This window comes from Larimichthys crocea, chromosome VIII, assembly GCF_000972845.2.
Source record: "Larimichthys crocea isolate SSNF chromosome VIII, L_crocea_2.0, whole genome shotgun sequence".
In the NCBI taxonomy this organism is placed as follows: Eukaryota; Metazoa; Chordata; class Actinopteri; family Sciaenidae; genus Larimichthys; species Larimichthys crocea.
In genome coordinates this window covers 20,566,336-20,579,952 of record NC_040018.1, presented here as the reverse complement: position 1 = coordinate 20,579,952, position 13,617 = coordinate 20,566,336, and the positions used below count along the sequence as shown (strand labels likewise).

The following is a 13,617-nucleotide window of genomic DNA, read 5'->3' as shown; positions in this document are numbered from 1 at the left end:
TTCCCTCACCACTGTGCTGCTGTATGCTGCGTTGCAGGTAAAATGTTGTGCACTTTTTATGTAACTTTTCATGATGTTTTTGTATACAAGTCTGTGAGCAGCCTTTTTCATTGTTCAGATAAATGGCTCACATTTGTTATCTATCTCTGAATGTAATGTTAATGAGCTACTTGTGATTTTTATACTTACCTCAAGGTAAATGTTGAATGTGTTCTTAAAAGACATTCCATGTCACATAATGGTTATGTGGGGATTTTTTTTATTTATGATTTATGGAATAACAATATACACTATACGATCACACTAGGATGTTATTTTTGTTTTATATGAACAGGTTTTGGTATTTTATTTTGCTGTTAAATGATGCACAGAGAAAAGAGGACTCCGCTGTGGTGTTATTATCCCGAGACTGTGATGCTTTTCCTCACCACTGTGGTGCTGTGTGCTGTGTTGCAGGAAAGAGCTGCAATAAAACACCCCATAATCCACCTGGTCGTCGTCTGTGGTCTGTAGAAGCGACAGTAGTGTGGAGCTGCATCTCACAGGTAGCTGTGACCCGTCACGCATGCACTTGACTTCTTTGGTTTAATTCACTGGTAAAGGTTACTGATGCCATGAAAAATATTATCAAGAATCTTTATCACTTTATCACTAAAGTGCTCCAGCCAACATTTCCTCACTTCGTTTCTCCAGTAAGCCTCTGGAAGGCAATCCACTACTAGGAATCGCTGTGAACTTTGTAAGAAAATGCGAATGTGACATTAGCATTTATGTTTAAAATTCACGTTAGATATTACAGACCAGGCTCTGTAAATATTTATCGGCATTTGTGCTGTGTGGCAACAAAATGTCTCACATTAAGCGTTTTCGTTGTCCAAACTACTTTGAATTTCTTTGTATAGAAATCAGTGTTTCTGGATCTATGGACAAGTCATTCCTCATAAAGTACGCCGTTTCTTGGCCACAAGAGTACGCGTGCGCAAAGCGCTAGAGATCCGCTGGTCACGAGTTCGAGTCCTGGTAAAGTAAGCTATCGGGTACTGTGACTGGCAACATTTACTCAGTTGGTTTCCTCTGCCTCTGGCCTTGGTCAGCTCATTCCTCATAAAGTACTGTACCTAATTGGTAGAGACCAGAAACAGACCTCATGTCAACCAGGTGGCCAGAAACACAATTCTAAATGAACTAACGCAACTGTTAGATGTGTAAATAATAACAAGCTAGCTAGCAGGCTGATGTGTTTGATATGTTGTAACTGGTTGGTTGTGATCAAAATTAATATTGCATTGCCTCATCATTCATTCTGAATAAACAAGGCTTGCTACTGTTCATTAGAAATGTTTTGTGTTTTGAAATATCTAAAATGAACAATGTTGTCATGTTAAATGTCATATTCTCTGGCAATTTAGTCAGATCTGCCTTGCAATCTTCTTTATTCATCATTAATCAGGTAGTCATTACTGTCTGCAACTATAGTTTTTATAGTTCAGATACATATATACAGATCTGTACATGGATCTTTGCAAACCAGTGTCCTCAAGAATAGGGCTTCTTTTGACAAGAAAGGTGGACAAGGACACAAATGGTGGCTGGTGCTGATAACTTGATAACTGAGTTATCACGTTCACCATCAAGCAGCCATTATATCACTGGGATGTCTGGAGGTCTCTCCAGTGTACTTTGTTGGGTGTCACACAGAAATAGAAGGCAGGCAGAGGTTAAAAAAATAGCCAACCAAAAATGCCTGCAACTATTACTGTATTACTGTCCAATAAATATGATGGAAATAGAGAAGTGGTAATGGGTTTATTAGGCTGTGATCCCCCTCCCACCGTCTTGGAGGCTGTCCAGGTCAATCTCAGCAGCAATTGCCTAACATGGGAAGGTTGTCAGCTGATTAAGTTCACCTGGGCCCTTAGGCCATAAAAAACTGGCCCATGTATTCACATTGTTGCTCTCTCCTTTTGGTTTTGCATTTTTAACACATCCACAGCACACAACGCATATCCATGAATTGCTTTCAGTCTTGACACAGCTGAACTGTACACCTCATTTGTATTTCAACTTTAATAAATTACCCTTGTTTTATGTATACCCTTTGCATGGACCCTAGCCAGTCTGAGGGCAGCCAGGATTCCATAAGTAGAAACCTTGTTTTAAGGTGACTGGCCATTAGAGCACTTCTGATGATCAGTGGATGATGGTAAAACTCGTCATTGAATAAACAGGTCAGTTTATGAGTGTCCCAGTGAGCATTACAGCAATAAATGTCCAGATATGAAAATTTTGTTGGCCTGTGCCATGCCATCTCATTTGCACTTCTGGCTGGCGTCTCCATCATATTCCCCACCAGTGAAAATCATGGGTATGGGTATTTACTGCTATTAAACATGCAAAACTAATGACAAAAATGTGAGTTCTTGCCGGTTATTTGCACAGCAATAATCAATCATGAAACTTTGTTTTTAAATCTGATTTTGTTATGCAAGAGTGTCAATAATCAAGGAAACACAAACTACTTCAACATTCCTTTTGATATTTAAGTGTGTGATTTTTTTTTCAGATCATTAAAAGATGTGCTTGTTGAACCCGTGTAACTGATCCTCTAATTAAATGCTCATTTAGAAATTTAGAAATATAGTTATGCTATAAAGAACAAAAAAGAGTTCTGTGCTCAATCACTGTCCCATTGCCTTTAGTCTGCTTTTCTTTCTCCCTCCTCACACTCTCATAGTCACAGAGATGGTGAAGCAAAATGTTCTTAGAAACCTTTGATATGAGTTTTCCATGGTAAATAAGAAGGTTATGCAAATATGGATGAATGGCTGGTGAAGAATTTGGTTTCATGCGGCGATAGGGGACATGTGACCTCTCTGCTGTTTTCAGGATAGCTTAAAGGCCCCACTGAGTCTGCCTTCCCTACCACATGTAAATTTATAATGCATATTGAATGCATAAGATGTTTGTGTTCTGCCATGGGAGGCATTATGTCAAAAGTGTTTGGGGTTTTTTGATAGCAGAATGGCATTTCTCCAGCCTCAAATATCTCTTCAACTATAACGTGGATTAAAATGAAAATTTATATACACATTCATGAACCCCAGGGGGTTAGGTTTACTGACTTTGGTGAGCCCTTGTGGGTTTGTTTTCTTTACTGTAGAAGTTGAATTACTTGGGGGGCGGGGGGGAGACACAGATGATGCACATTGAGCTGCGTCGTGCAATATAGAGAAAAAGAGCATAAATGAAATGGAAGGTAAGAAAAATCCATTGGCAAAGGCTGAGTTTTCCAATATGGTGATTTATTCCCCTTGAAAACATGAATAACGTGTTTTGAAGAGAATATTGATCTTTTATTTGTAACACTGGGAATAAGTACACTTAGTTAATATGGGACTTTTTCTTTATAAGCAGATAGAAATGATGCTAAGCTAGTTCTGTGGCTACTGCTAAGAAACACACGGGTTAACGGGTGTTGTGACCACATTTCAGTTTTCCGTGCTTGGTTCTCTGCTACATTCCCTTGGCTGCCGTGGGCTGCACTTGTACACCAGGGAGAGTGAGCGATTCAGCTTTGGTTGCTGTGTTGAAACAGAGCAGGCTGCATTGCCTCAGGTAAGGAAGCATGGTGGTGCATTTGCATTTCCTTAATATCCTTATTGGCATAACTGCATAGATCTGTGAAAAGCACAGAATGACAATGTGAATGACTGTTCTAAAAGCTAAAATCTCATTTAAAGTCACTCAAATTGGGTGCATCATTTCATATTTTGAATCAAACTATAGCAAGTGTTTTGTCACAATGTTGTGACCTAATTCTTTTATCAGCACACTGTACTAATCGACTTCTGACATCATGGGATGAAAAGCCTGGCGCATGACTAAAGATCTAATCTTTTTACATGTATTGTATGAATTATGAACTAGCAAAGATAACAAACATGCATTGCCTGTGCTACAGTGTGTTTGGTTTGGGAGTTTCAAGCATGTTTAAAGTCTTCAGACTAAGTATGCTGAGTTTGCAGACCTGATGTGTGACCCAGTTATGTGGGAAAGTCTTATGGATTTACAGTGGATTTTAATGCATCACAAAATGAGCACAGTATGGTATTTAGTATTTACTGCTCACCAAGATCACCATTTTAATATTCTCTGCAGTAACACGCTATTTGAAATGAATTTGCTTCACAGCAGTTTTCATCACATGAAACCCCTGTTCTTAAATTTCCCTCACCTTCAGCTGTCTTTAAAGTGATCTTTAAGTTGTGTCTCTTAATGTCAGGTCTTGTAACACTGATAATTTCTAAGGCACTTTAAATGCAAGGCACTGCCAACACCTTTCAGGGAGTAAAATGAGAAAGGAGATTGCAATGAAGTCTGTCCCTTTCCCGAGGGACAGTAAATCCATGTGGAGCATACTTGTCTGGAACTCCATTTGAATACAATTGAAGTGTTCAGAATAGCTTCATCTTCTCTCCTAGTCTGAATCTATGATACTTAACATATTCTCATGTTTATTAAAATTTAGACTCCTTGTCTTGACAGTCGTTTGTGCCTGAGATATACATGAAAAGGTAAACCCTTAACATTAACATTTCAGTTTGAACAATTAAACACAAGAGTGCATTTCAAAGGCTCTTTCCATCTTCCACATACTACACACACTTTGTCAAGGTGTGATAACTCAGTTTGTTATCTGGGTGTAACAGTATTTTGTCTAGGTTTTCCCGATATAGCAGCTATAACAAGACTAGAACCTACAGACACTGAGCTGTGTTTACAGTTATAGTTTGGGCACAGTGGTGCTTTGAGCTTAACACATTAGCATTGTATCGACAATAACAATGCTAACCTGCTTATCTATGGTATGTACAATATTTACCATGTTCACCATTTTAGTTTAACATGGTAGCATGCTACCATGTACCAATTTAGCACAGAATTAAAACGTGAAACAGACATGAATTAGTCAACATGAAAAATGTAATTACAGGTAAAGCAAGGGTGGAAAATATAAAGGCTATGTTGTCGTTGAGTGCATGCATAAATGTGTACAGAGGACAGATTTCAAGTAATTCAATTCAAGTGGACATTCTAACCTGGGGTGCACCATATTTCATGGTAATCCATTATCAAGATCACAATATCAGATGTGGACTTTATGATCCGGCTCAATAAAAAGTCCCTAAAGACATCAGGACAAATCTCAGTTGATTTTCTTTTTTTTAATTTATGTTATTTACCTATTATTTGTATTAGCCTTTACTTTGTTTTTCAAAGGACAGGAAGCAGAGTGGTACAGAGACAAAGGAGTAGGTACTGGTAACAAACAGGGTCCATAGTAAACAACACATGAATGTTTGGTTAAATTTGGTTAAAATAGACTAGTGGTGTTGTTTGGCCCTCACTGGTCTGAAGTTTGCTTGGAGTGATGTTAAGTAGACCCAGTGTGTTATGTAGAGTGGGCACTTGGTCAGACTCTTTAAAATGCTACATTGCTTGTCAGCAACCAGTCATATGGTAATTTAACTGCTTTAATTTGGCATGCAGTTAACACACCAGTCATAATTTTGTTTTAATGAAAACTCAACTCCTGGCATTTGTCCCTGGTGTGGTTAGAATAATAAAATAAAAGCAGTAACAGGCAAGCCAGCTTTAAAAGTGACATATTAATTTTGTAAATAAGTGCATGCGGTGGATCTAATTCATGCCAAAGTTTAGAGTCGCTCATGTGGATTTCAAAAGTTAACTGATAAATATTTAGGTGAGTCTGGCACAAAGCAGATTTAAAATGTTAATGTTGAGAAAGGAATTTGGTCAGACCTTTTCAATTTCATTCAAATAGAAAAAAGCACAAAACAGTCTAGTTTAATCACAGGGAAATAAATAAAGACTTGTAAAATATGACTCAGTTAACTGTTTGATACAAACAGATATAACCGTAAATATATCCCATACAACATCTCAAGTTTAACACTTTACAATATGTAAAAAAGATTTTAGTGGGGACCCACTCAATTGACCATCTGTGGCTCCCAGGGATTCACTACATCAACATCACTGCTTTGATACTTTTAATTCTGATGTGCTTGCACATTTTCCTAAAAACAATCCATCAATTGATTTTATGGTTTCTCTGCAGCAGAGCTGACTATTATTATAAAAGCAATTTCACCTCCCATGTCTAAAAACCCTCCAAAGGAATAATTACCCAGAGACCCCCACCACTACCCAATTATCTCATCAATTAAGTTTCTAAAAGCAAGTGAGGACTTAATTAGAGAAGTGTCTATATTGTTAAGATGCTTTAACCCAAAGCTGTCAAACCCACAAATGGTGATGCAGTCCAGTGGGCTTTTCACCCCATCCCCCCAGGGCTGGACCACCATCTTCTCTCTCGCGCCCTAATGCAATTCCTCTCTAAATCCACTCCTGTCCCCTCTTCTGCTCAAGTAAGCCTCACTACCTCACTACCGATACCAGTGATGTACTTAAAACCTTTACAATTCCAACATGGCTTTTGTTGTTGAATCTCAGAGGCCCAAGAAGTCTTTTATCTTATTCTGCAATGTAATGTGCAAAATCGGATAGAGGGCCTAAACAAATCAAAAGTAATTAGCTCATGGATTGTTAACTTGCCTGAGAGGCATACGGTACAGTCACTTTATGTTCTATACCACTACATGCACATCATAGTGACAGAGATATATGCTCACATTAAAGATGATTTGCCCTGAACAAGCATGCATGAAAAAAATGCTGTGCCATGTATTCAAAATCATGCTACACAGCCATATTTACTTATTTGCACTATCCACCAATGTTGATCTTTAATTAGTGTAAGCTTTACTTATCTCAACCCTTACAGTAGCTGATACACTGAATAATAATTCAGTAAAATAGGATTCTATTCAGCTGCCAATAAACTGATACAAGTCTAAAATAATGTTGGTTATATTTTCCTGACTGTGATTGGTAGAAGAATGACAACGCTAAAAAGAATGATGAGAAGTTTGAAGATAAGAAACAATTTCCGGGCTGTTTTGACCTTTTGATTATAAGGACAGAACTCCTATTACACTGGGCTGTATTAAACTCCAAGACTGGACTTGTGTGTCTGTGTGTCTGTGTGTGTGATGCCTTTATTGTTTTTATAAACTTTATTAACATATGTTCAATTTCTGTCTTTTTAAGCTAAAAGCTGAAACTGAATGTAATTGAGCGGAAGGACTGTTCGACCCAGCGGGTTGTCTGAATGATACAGTTGTCTCATACAAACATGATAATTTGGACTCAAAAAAACATCAACAACAAAAACAGATTTTTAAAAGCTTCATGAGCATTGGGTTTCAACTGAAAAGTGCAGAATCACTTCTCTGAAAGTTTAATCAGACATGATATATCTAAACATGCCATGCCTATGTGGTGGTCAAAGACACAATAGGGCTGATATTCCTTTACCACAGTACATCAGTAAGCAGACTAGAATGTCAACAGACCTGCAGGCCCATCAAAGTGTTACACATTTTTCATTTAATAGACAGGGAATCAAAGAACCCACCCTTCGAACTCAGAGCCAGTTACACAATGTCTTCTGCTGCCCCCACTTCACTATCTGTGTGCCTTTCATCCCATCCTCTTGGAGAGGGACAGCAGATTCTCTTTCTTCTGCTCCTCGGCCTCTCTGTTTGATCTCTGTAATTCAGCTAATGAGGCTGGGCCTTTGGCAAGCAGCTGGCACGCACACTAAAGGCAGCAGCACTGAGATGTGCCCCGAGATCTCAGTTAGCCGCATAGTGCCACCCCATCTGACTCAGCAGCCAACTCTGAAATATACAGGACCCCGTTGAAAAAGGTGGAGAAATCACAATTAATTACCTGCTGTTGGAAAATCAGCAGAATTTAGAAATAATGGAATCTAGGTCAGCTTGGGCTTAGCAGTAAAACTACAGAGCGCTGTGAGTTGAACCTATCAAGACGATGCTCGCAAATTCATTTCACTCTTACATTTTTTACATGTTTACATAAAGATTAATCTTAATTTGCCAATGAAATAGAGGACCGGGCAATTTGTTTCACATGATGAAGTAGTGCTGAAATGCTCTTCTGCAAAGAAGGTTTTCATTACATTGAAATTTTCAGTGCATAGTCAATCCTTCCATCGGTCACGCCCCTGTTATCAAATAGGTGGTGTCCCCATCAATTCATCTTTGGCACATGTCAGCTGCAACCTACATTCTTTGAAAAAAAATCTGTTATTTGTAGTGTAGAATATGAAATGTGCCAGACAGATCTGTCCCTGGAGTGCTGGGGAATATCTGAGTCAGCGGTCTTTGAGGCAAATGCAAACCTCTCAAAAATGCTAATCTTTGATTTCTTCCAGATTAGTGGGACTCAAGCTGAGCTGTAGATGCAGGAACACAAGTAGCTGGCGGCAATCCTGCTTCTGTCTGACTGAACAGAGACCTGTATCCTCTTATTGTTAGTTCTGTGAAAAGGACAGCCTTTGTTGATGTTATGAAATATGTTTTTCTTTTCTTGTTTTTATCACCGATATTATGATGTACATAATATCTATACGTAGATGTTCCGTATCACTTTTCAGTAGAAGCTGATGGAGAGCTGTGTCGGATGGGGACACATACGTACACACTGTGATTTAACAATGAGCAACTACTGTACTGTATGTCTCATTATCCAGTATTCAAATAAATCTTGTTGGCACATTGTCTACGTATTTGGTATTGGCAGTCTCCTCACAGTGACCCCCTTACAAATAACTGCCATGGTGTCACGCACAGCAATGAAAATAAGCAGCATATTCATGGCTGGGTAGAGGATGACATGCTTATTGTTGGTGCTATTAATGCCATGTCTGTTTGCTGTGGTAGCCATCTGACCTGAGGTATGTTCACTCAAAGTGAAAGCTTCCAGCCTCTTTGGAGCAACGGTGTAGGAGCCATGCCTGCTCTGTGCCCTGCTTGAATGCCATGTCCCAGAGCCAGGCACAGATGGCATGAAAGAGACCCTGATCTGTAGAGAGAAAAAAAAAAAAAACCAAGGCATCCACCTGGGGGCTCACAGGGTGGCGGCATGGTGGAACAAACTCAATGTTCACACCAAGCTCCAGCTCTGCCACTACTTGGGGCTTTTTGAGTTCTCAGATTCTAGCACTCTGTACTCTGTGCTTTCTCTGTAGAGAAATATTTAGACCACAGGAAATAGGGTGTATAAAGGACATGATTCAGCATATGTTAAATACAATATTTGATCTGCTGATTGGAGATTTGAAAGTCTCACCATAGCAACCAGCCCTCAGTGTGATAACAATGTTCTCAAATGAATTCATCAAAAAGTACACAAAGTTGGAAAAAAATAAAAGTTTTAATTAATGAAGTCATTCATGTGTTTAATCAGACATGACACGGAGGTCTGTATTTACATATTTATTCAACTGAGAAAATATTATGTCAGAGCCCTCTGCACAAATGTCATCAAAAACGGATATTTGAAATTCCAATCCTATGCATGAGTGACATCACCAAAGGGAGTAAAATAGGAGAGAGGAGCAACAAATAGATAATCGGGTAAAGCATTTCCTCAGCAACTTGCTGTAGATCTCAGTTGACATATTAGTTTTAGGTGGCGCGCCTTCTCCCAGGTGTGTGTGTGTCTATGTAAATGTTCTCTGAAGTACAGAACAGACAAATTTGGAGTAGAGCTCAACAGTGATTCATGTTCATGTGTGCTTTCACACTGTGTAGCTTAAAGACCAAAAACTGTTGCATCTTACTTTTATTGTATTTTGCGTTGAAATCTCAAGTATTTGTGTGCTCTCACTCTGGCATATTGCGGCACCCTTGCAACATGTCACAGTGTTTTAGCGACATTCCAGGAGACTAGTAAAGGTCTGTTCATCATCTAGTCTCAATCTCTAAATAATGACATGCCAGACAGTGCATGTTGCATATGACCATACTGCAAGATTTCGGTGTTTTGTTGTACAAAGCATGTTAAAATTAATTTAAAACCTATTTAAAATGGGCTTCATTCAAACACAGCTGAGGATTTGCGAGTACCCACACCAATCTCAGAACCTACTGGCTATCGCCTTATGATTATATCCTATGGGGGCAACGGCCAATGTTCCTGGCCTGCTACAGCAGATATCTGGAAAATGGATAACAGATATCTGGGCCAAGGCTTCCTCTGCAGTGTAATTAGCAAACTTGATATGTGATAATGACGAGAAAAACATGTCTATATCTGCATATGAATGCAGATAACTAAACTAAAAAAGCTAAATCATTGTCAGACGATAGCTGACAGCTTCTGAGATTGTATTTTGTCCAATGTGTTCAGCTCCTTTTGCTATCTACACGCCCTCTTGCAACCAAAACGCACTGAAACGTGACTGGTCAATACTACTTGGACTACAAATGGAAACCAACATACCTCTTGTGCCAAATTCTTGGTCCCTAAACTATCCAGTTGGTACCATTGATCCTCCTGCACAAACAATGGCTCTTTCTACAGATTTGTCACACCCAAGCCCAACACTACAGGCCACATTTCCATGGGGAGCTGCTGTTCTCTTAATTGAACAAAGTAAACTTTATAAGTTTCACAAGTGAAAAGTTACTTACACGGTTGTTCTAACTGCTGGTACTACTATTTCTACTATAAGCAGTACTTTGTGTTCCGCAGTAATATGCAAATATTAACATGCCAAACTAAGATGGTGAATACTGTTAACACTAACCTCCTAACACAAGTATATTGGCTTTCTGGTGGCTAGCACGGCTGTAAACTCTTATATTGGTCAATGTTACACACTCACTTTGTATTGTGCAGGAGGTCTTGTCCTCATGCCCTTGCATCAGTGGGTCTCTGCAAGAATGTCATGGATAGGTTCAGTATTTCTGTACATTTATCATGCTCAGTGGTGACAGTCTGTTTCATGCAAATTCTGAAATTTAATTAAATTAAATTGATGGAGTTTAGGATGGTGGCAGTTGTGGGTATGTAGGCGTGAAGGCCCAACCATACATGGCTCCACAATAATGAGTTGGTGCAGGCCATCAGTGGGTGTGGTGTGAAAGTGCTGAGCAGGGAAAGTGAAGGTGAGCCCCACAGGACTCATTTGAGAGGAACGTGGTGCTGAGAGCAGCTCAAAAGCCACACAAAAAAAAATCACAATTACACATAATTACAGCTTGAAAACTGTGGGCAAAGGGGCTCTTTATCTCCCTGTATTGGCTCAGCACTCCACTGTGGCTCTAATTGCTACTCTCCTACTTGTGCATATCACTTTCTGCGCCAGTTGCCATACATTGTTCAGGCATGCACAAGGCATCTCTTCAGTACACTCTACTGCTTTGAAAATCGAATGGCTTCGGAACTGAAAAGCTTTAAAAATTGTTTTGTTTGGCCACAACGTATGCGTGTAGGTTTTCATATCTGTCCTGGCTATATACCCACCCGCAGCATTTTAGACAGACACAACATTGGCATGTCTTTGAAATTTGTCCAGCTGCTTTATTTTGTGTACATCTAGAATACAGCAGTGTGTGCTTATGCAGTCATGGCAAAGGATTCGCACTGCAAGCATTAATGCTAAAAATGTCCACCCATACATCTCCACAATGCACTTTAGTCAAAGCCATCCACCACATGTGGAGAAGTGTTAAGCTCTGGGGAAAAAAGTGTCAATATACATTGTGCATGGTTGGTATGCGTGTGTCGGTGAGCGTGTGCATGTGCGAGTCAGCCCATTCATCTGATGAAATGACAGGAAACTCCAGGGCTCTATACAATATGGCTGTCATGTAGCCATTACATTTTGGTGCTTAAGGGGCCTCTCAGCCCCTCGTTAGTCTGCCATTTAATTCCTGATACTGCTTTCATATTGTTACTATGGAACTGACCAACAATCACACATTTTAATGTTAGTTTAGAAGTTGAGTGTACTAATATTAACAAATTACCAGCAGCAACTACAGCACAGACTCCAATACCAAGTCCAAAGTCAAAGTTGACTGCAAAGCATGTGAAGTATATCGTGATATTGAGGTTATAGCTATCTGCAGGGCAGAGGCCAACTAGGCTAACTGTAACTAACTAAAGCTAAGCTGGGGTTGGCCGTCTGGCTGCTTGTCAACATGGGTCTGGCATTGGCTGCTTCGTGGTGTTGGCTGAAAAGGGCAAGCTAGAAAGTACAATCAAAGATTTTCTATAAAAAAAGATACAGCATTGCAGTCTCCGCCAATGATATGAAATTATGTGCACTTCCTGTCTCCTAAGCGGACGTGGTCACTGTCCTTCTCTAAACCCTGTTTGTGTTGGGTGTTCAGAAAGTTATTTGAGTCTTAGTTAAGTTTCTATAATTCATTCATCCTTTGACGATTCAGCACAGTCAGAAAGAAGAGATAAAAGTGTTTCCATAACTCACAAGAGTATGTTGCTGCTGAGACAGAGTGAGGTCTTGAACAAAGTTAATTTTCTCCTGATTTGTCTGTCTGAAAAATGTAATTTTAGTGTCAAAATGTTCAGAATGTGGCTTGTGAAAAATGAGTCCAATATTTACTTCAGTGACTATGGAACAAAAGAATTGCTCATAATCTGTGCTCATGTTCATTTCTCCCATTAGAGTCAATAGATTCAAGATCAGCTGCTGTTCCCCTAAAGGGAAGCAGAACTGGCTAAAAACACATAACACAAATACAGAAAATTATTTTTAAGTGAGACATCTCTTTTCTTACGTGGTAACTCTGGCATCTGATGGTCCAAATAAAACATAGAAATGTTACAGATAGTATGTGACTTTTGGCTGATGCCCTGGTTAACTTGCATCTATGGACCAACAGGGTATTCATTGCAATTTACTGAACGCCCATAGGTGTTGTTATTCATTTATTTTTTCCTAATGTACCCTTGAAAAACACCTCACTTAGGTGCAAGATGGAGAAGACCAGGCTGGTGCTGTAACTCAGACAGTCAAGTGATGAACTGGTCAGGAAAACTGGTACCAAGACCTGGCAACATTTTTGGTGAAAAACTTTTTTTTGGTAGTCAGAAGTTGGCAGTCAGGGAAGCAACGAGAATGGAGGCAGACAAGTTCTTTGTAAAGTCTGTTAGCCAACATCAGCAAGGCCAGTGGACAAAGTAGGAGGAAGCAAGATAGAGATTTTTATTAATCAGAGCCATGACACCCTTTCTAGTCTAGTCACTATCACACTGAGACTTGACATTGTCCTGTGGTTGGCAACCAAGAAGCATGATTTGTTTGTCGAGCTGACAGTTCCATGGGAAGGGGGCATCCAGATAGCACATGAAAGGAAGAAATTGCAGTAAGCTGAACAAGTGGCCAAATGCCAAGCAAAAAGCTTTAGAGCAATGACCTATCCAGTGGAAGTCGGCTGCTGCAGCTTTCTGTGCCTCTAAACCAAGTGCTTTTTGAGAGATAAGTCTTTTATGACTTTTGCTCATGTGAATGAAAATTTCTTGTTTTGTGCTGTTGCTGTCTCTATGATGTCGATGATGTCTTCCTTCAGAAAATTTCATCACTGTAGGTTTTAAAACATCACGCCAAATGACTGCATTTTAAAAATCTGCTGG

At 39.5% G+C, this 13,617-nt stretch overlaps 1 long non-coding RNA gene across 1 annotated transcript in view; it reads left to right on the top strand.

Annotated features, from left to right (window-relative positions):
- LOC113746371 (uncharacterized) overlaps nt 1–9,017 on the top strand; it is a 9,408-nt gene extending 391 nt beyond the window's left edge. The window contains exons 2-3 of the long non-coding RNA XR_003462809.1: nt 3,493–3,615; nt 8,384–9,017. This is a non-coding gene — a long non-coding RNA (uncharacterized LOC113746371). The remainder of the gene's footprint in view (nt 1–3,492; nt 3,616–8,383) is intronic.
- The last annotated feature ends 4,600 nt before the right edge of the window (nt 9,018–13,617 follow it).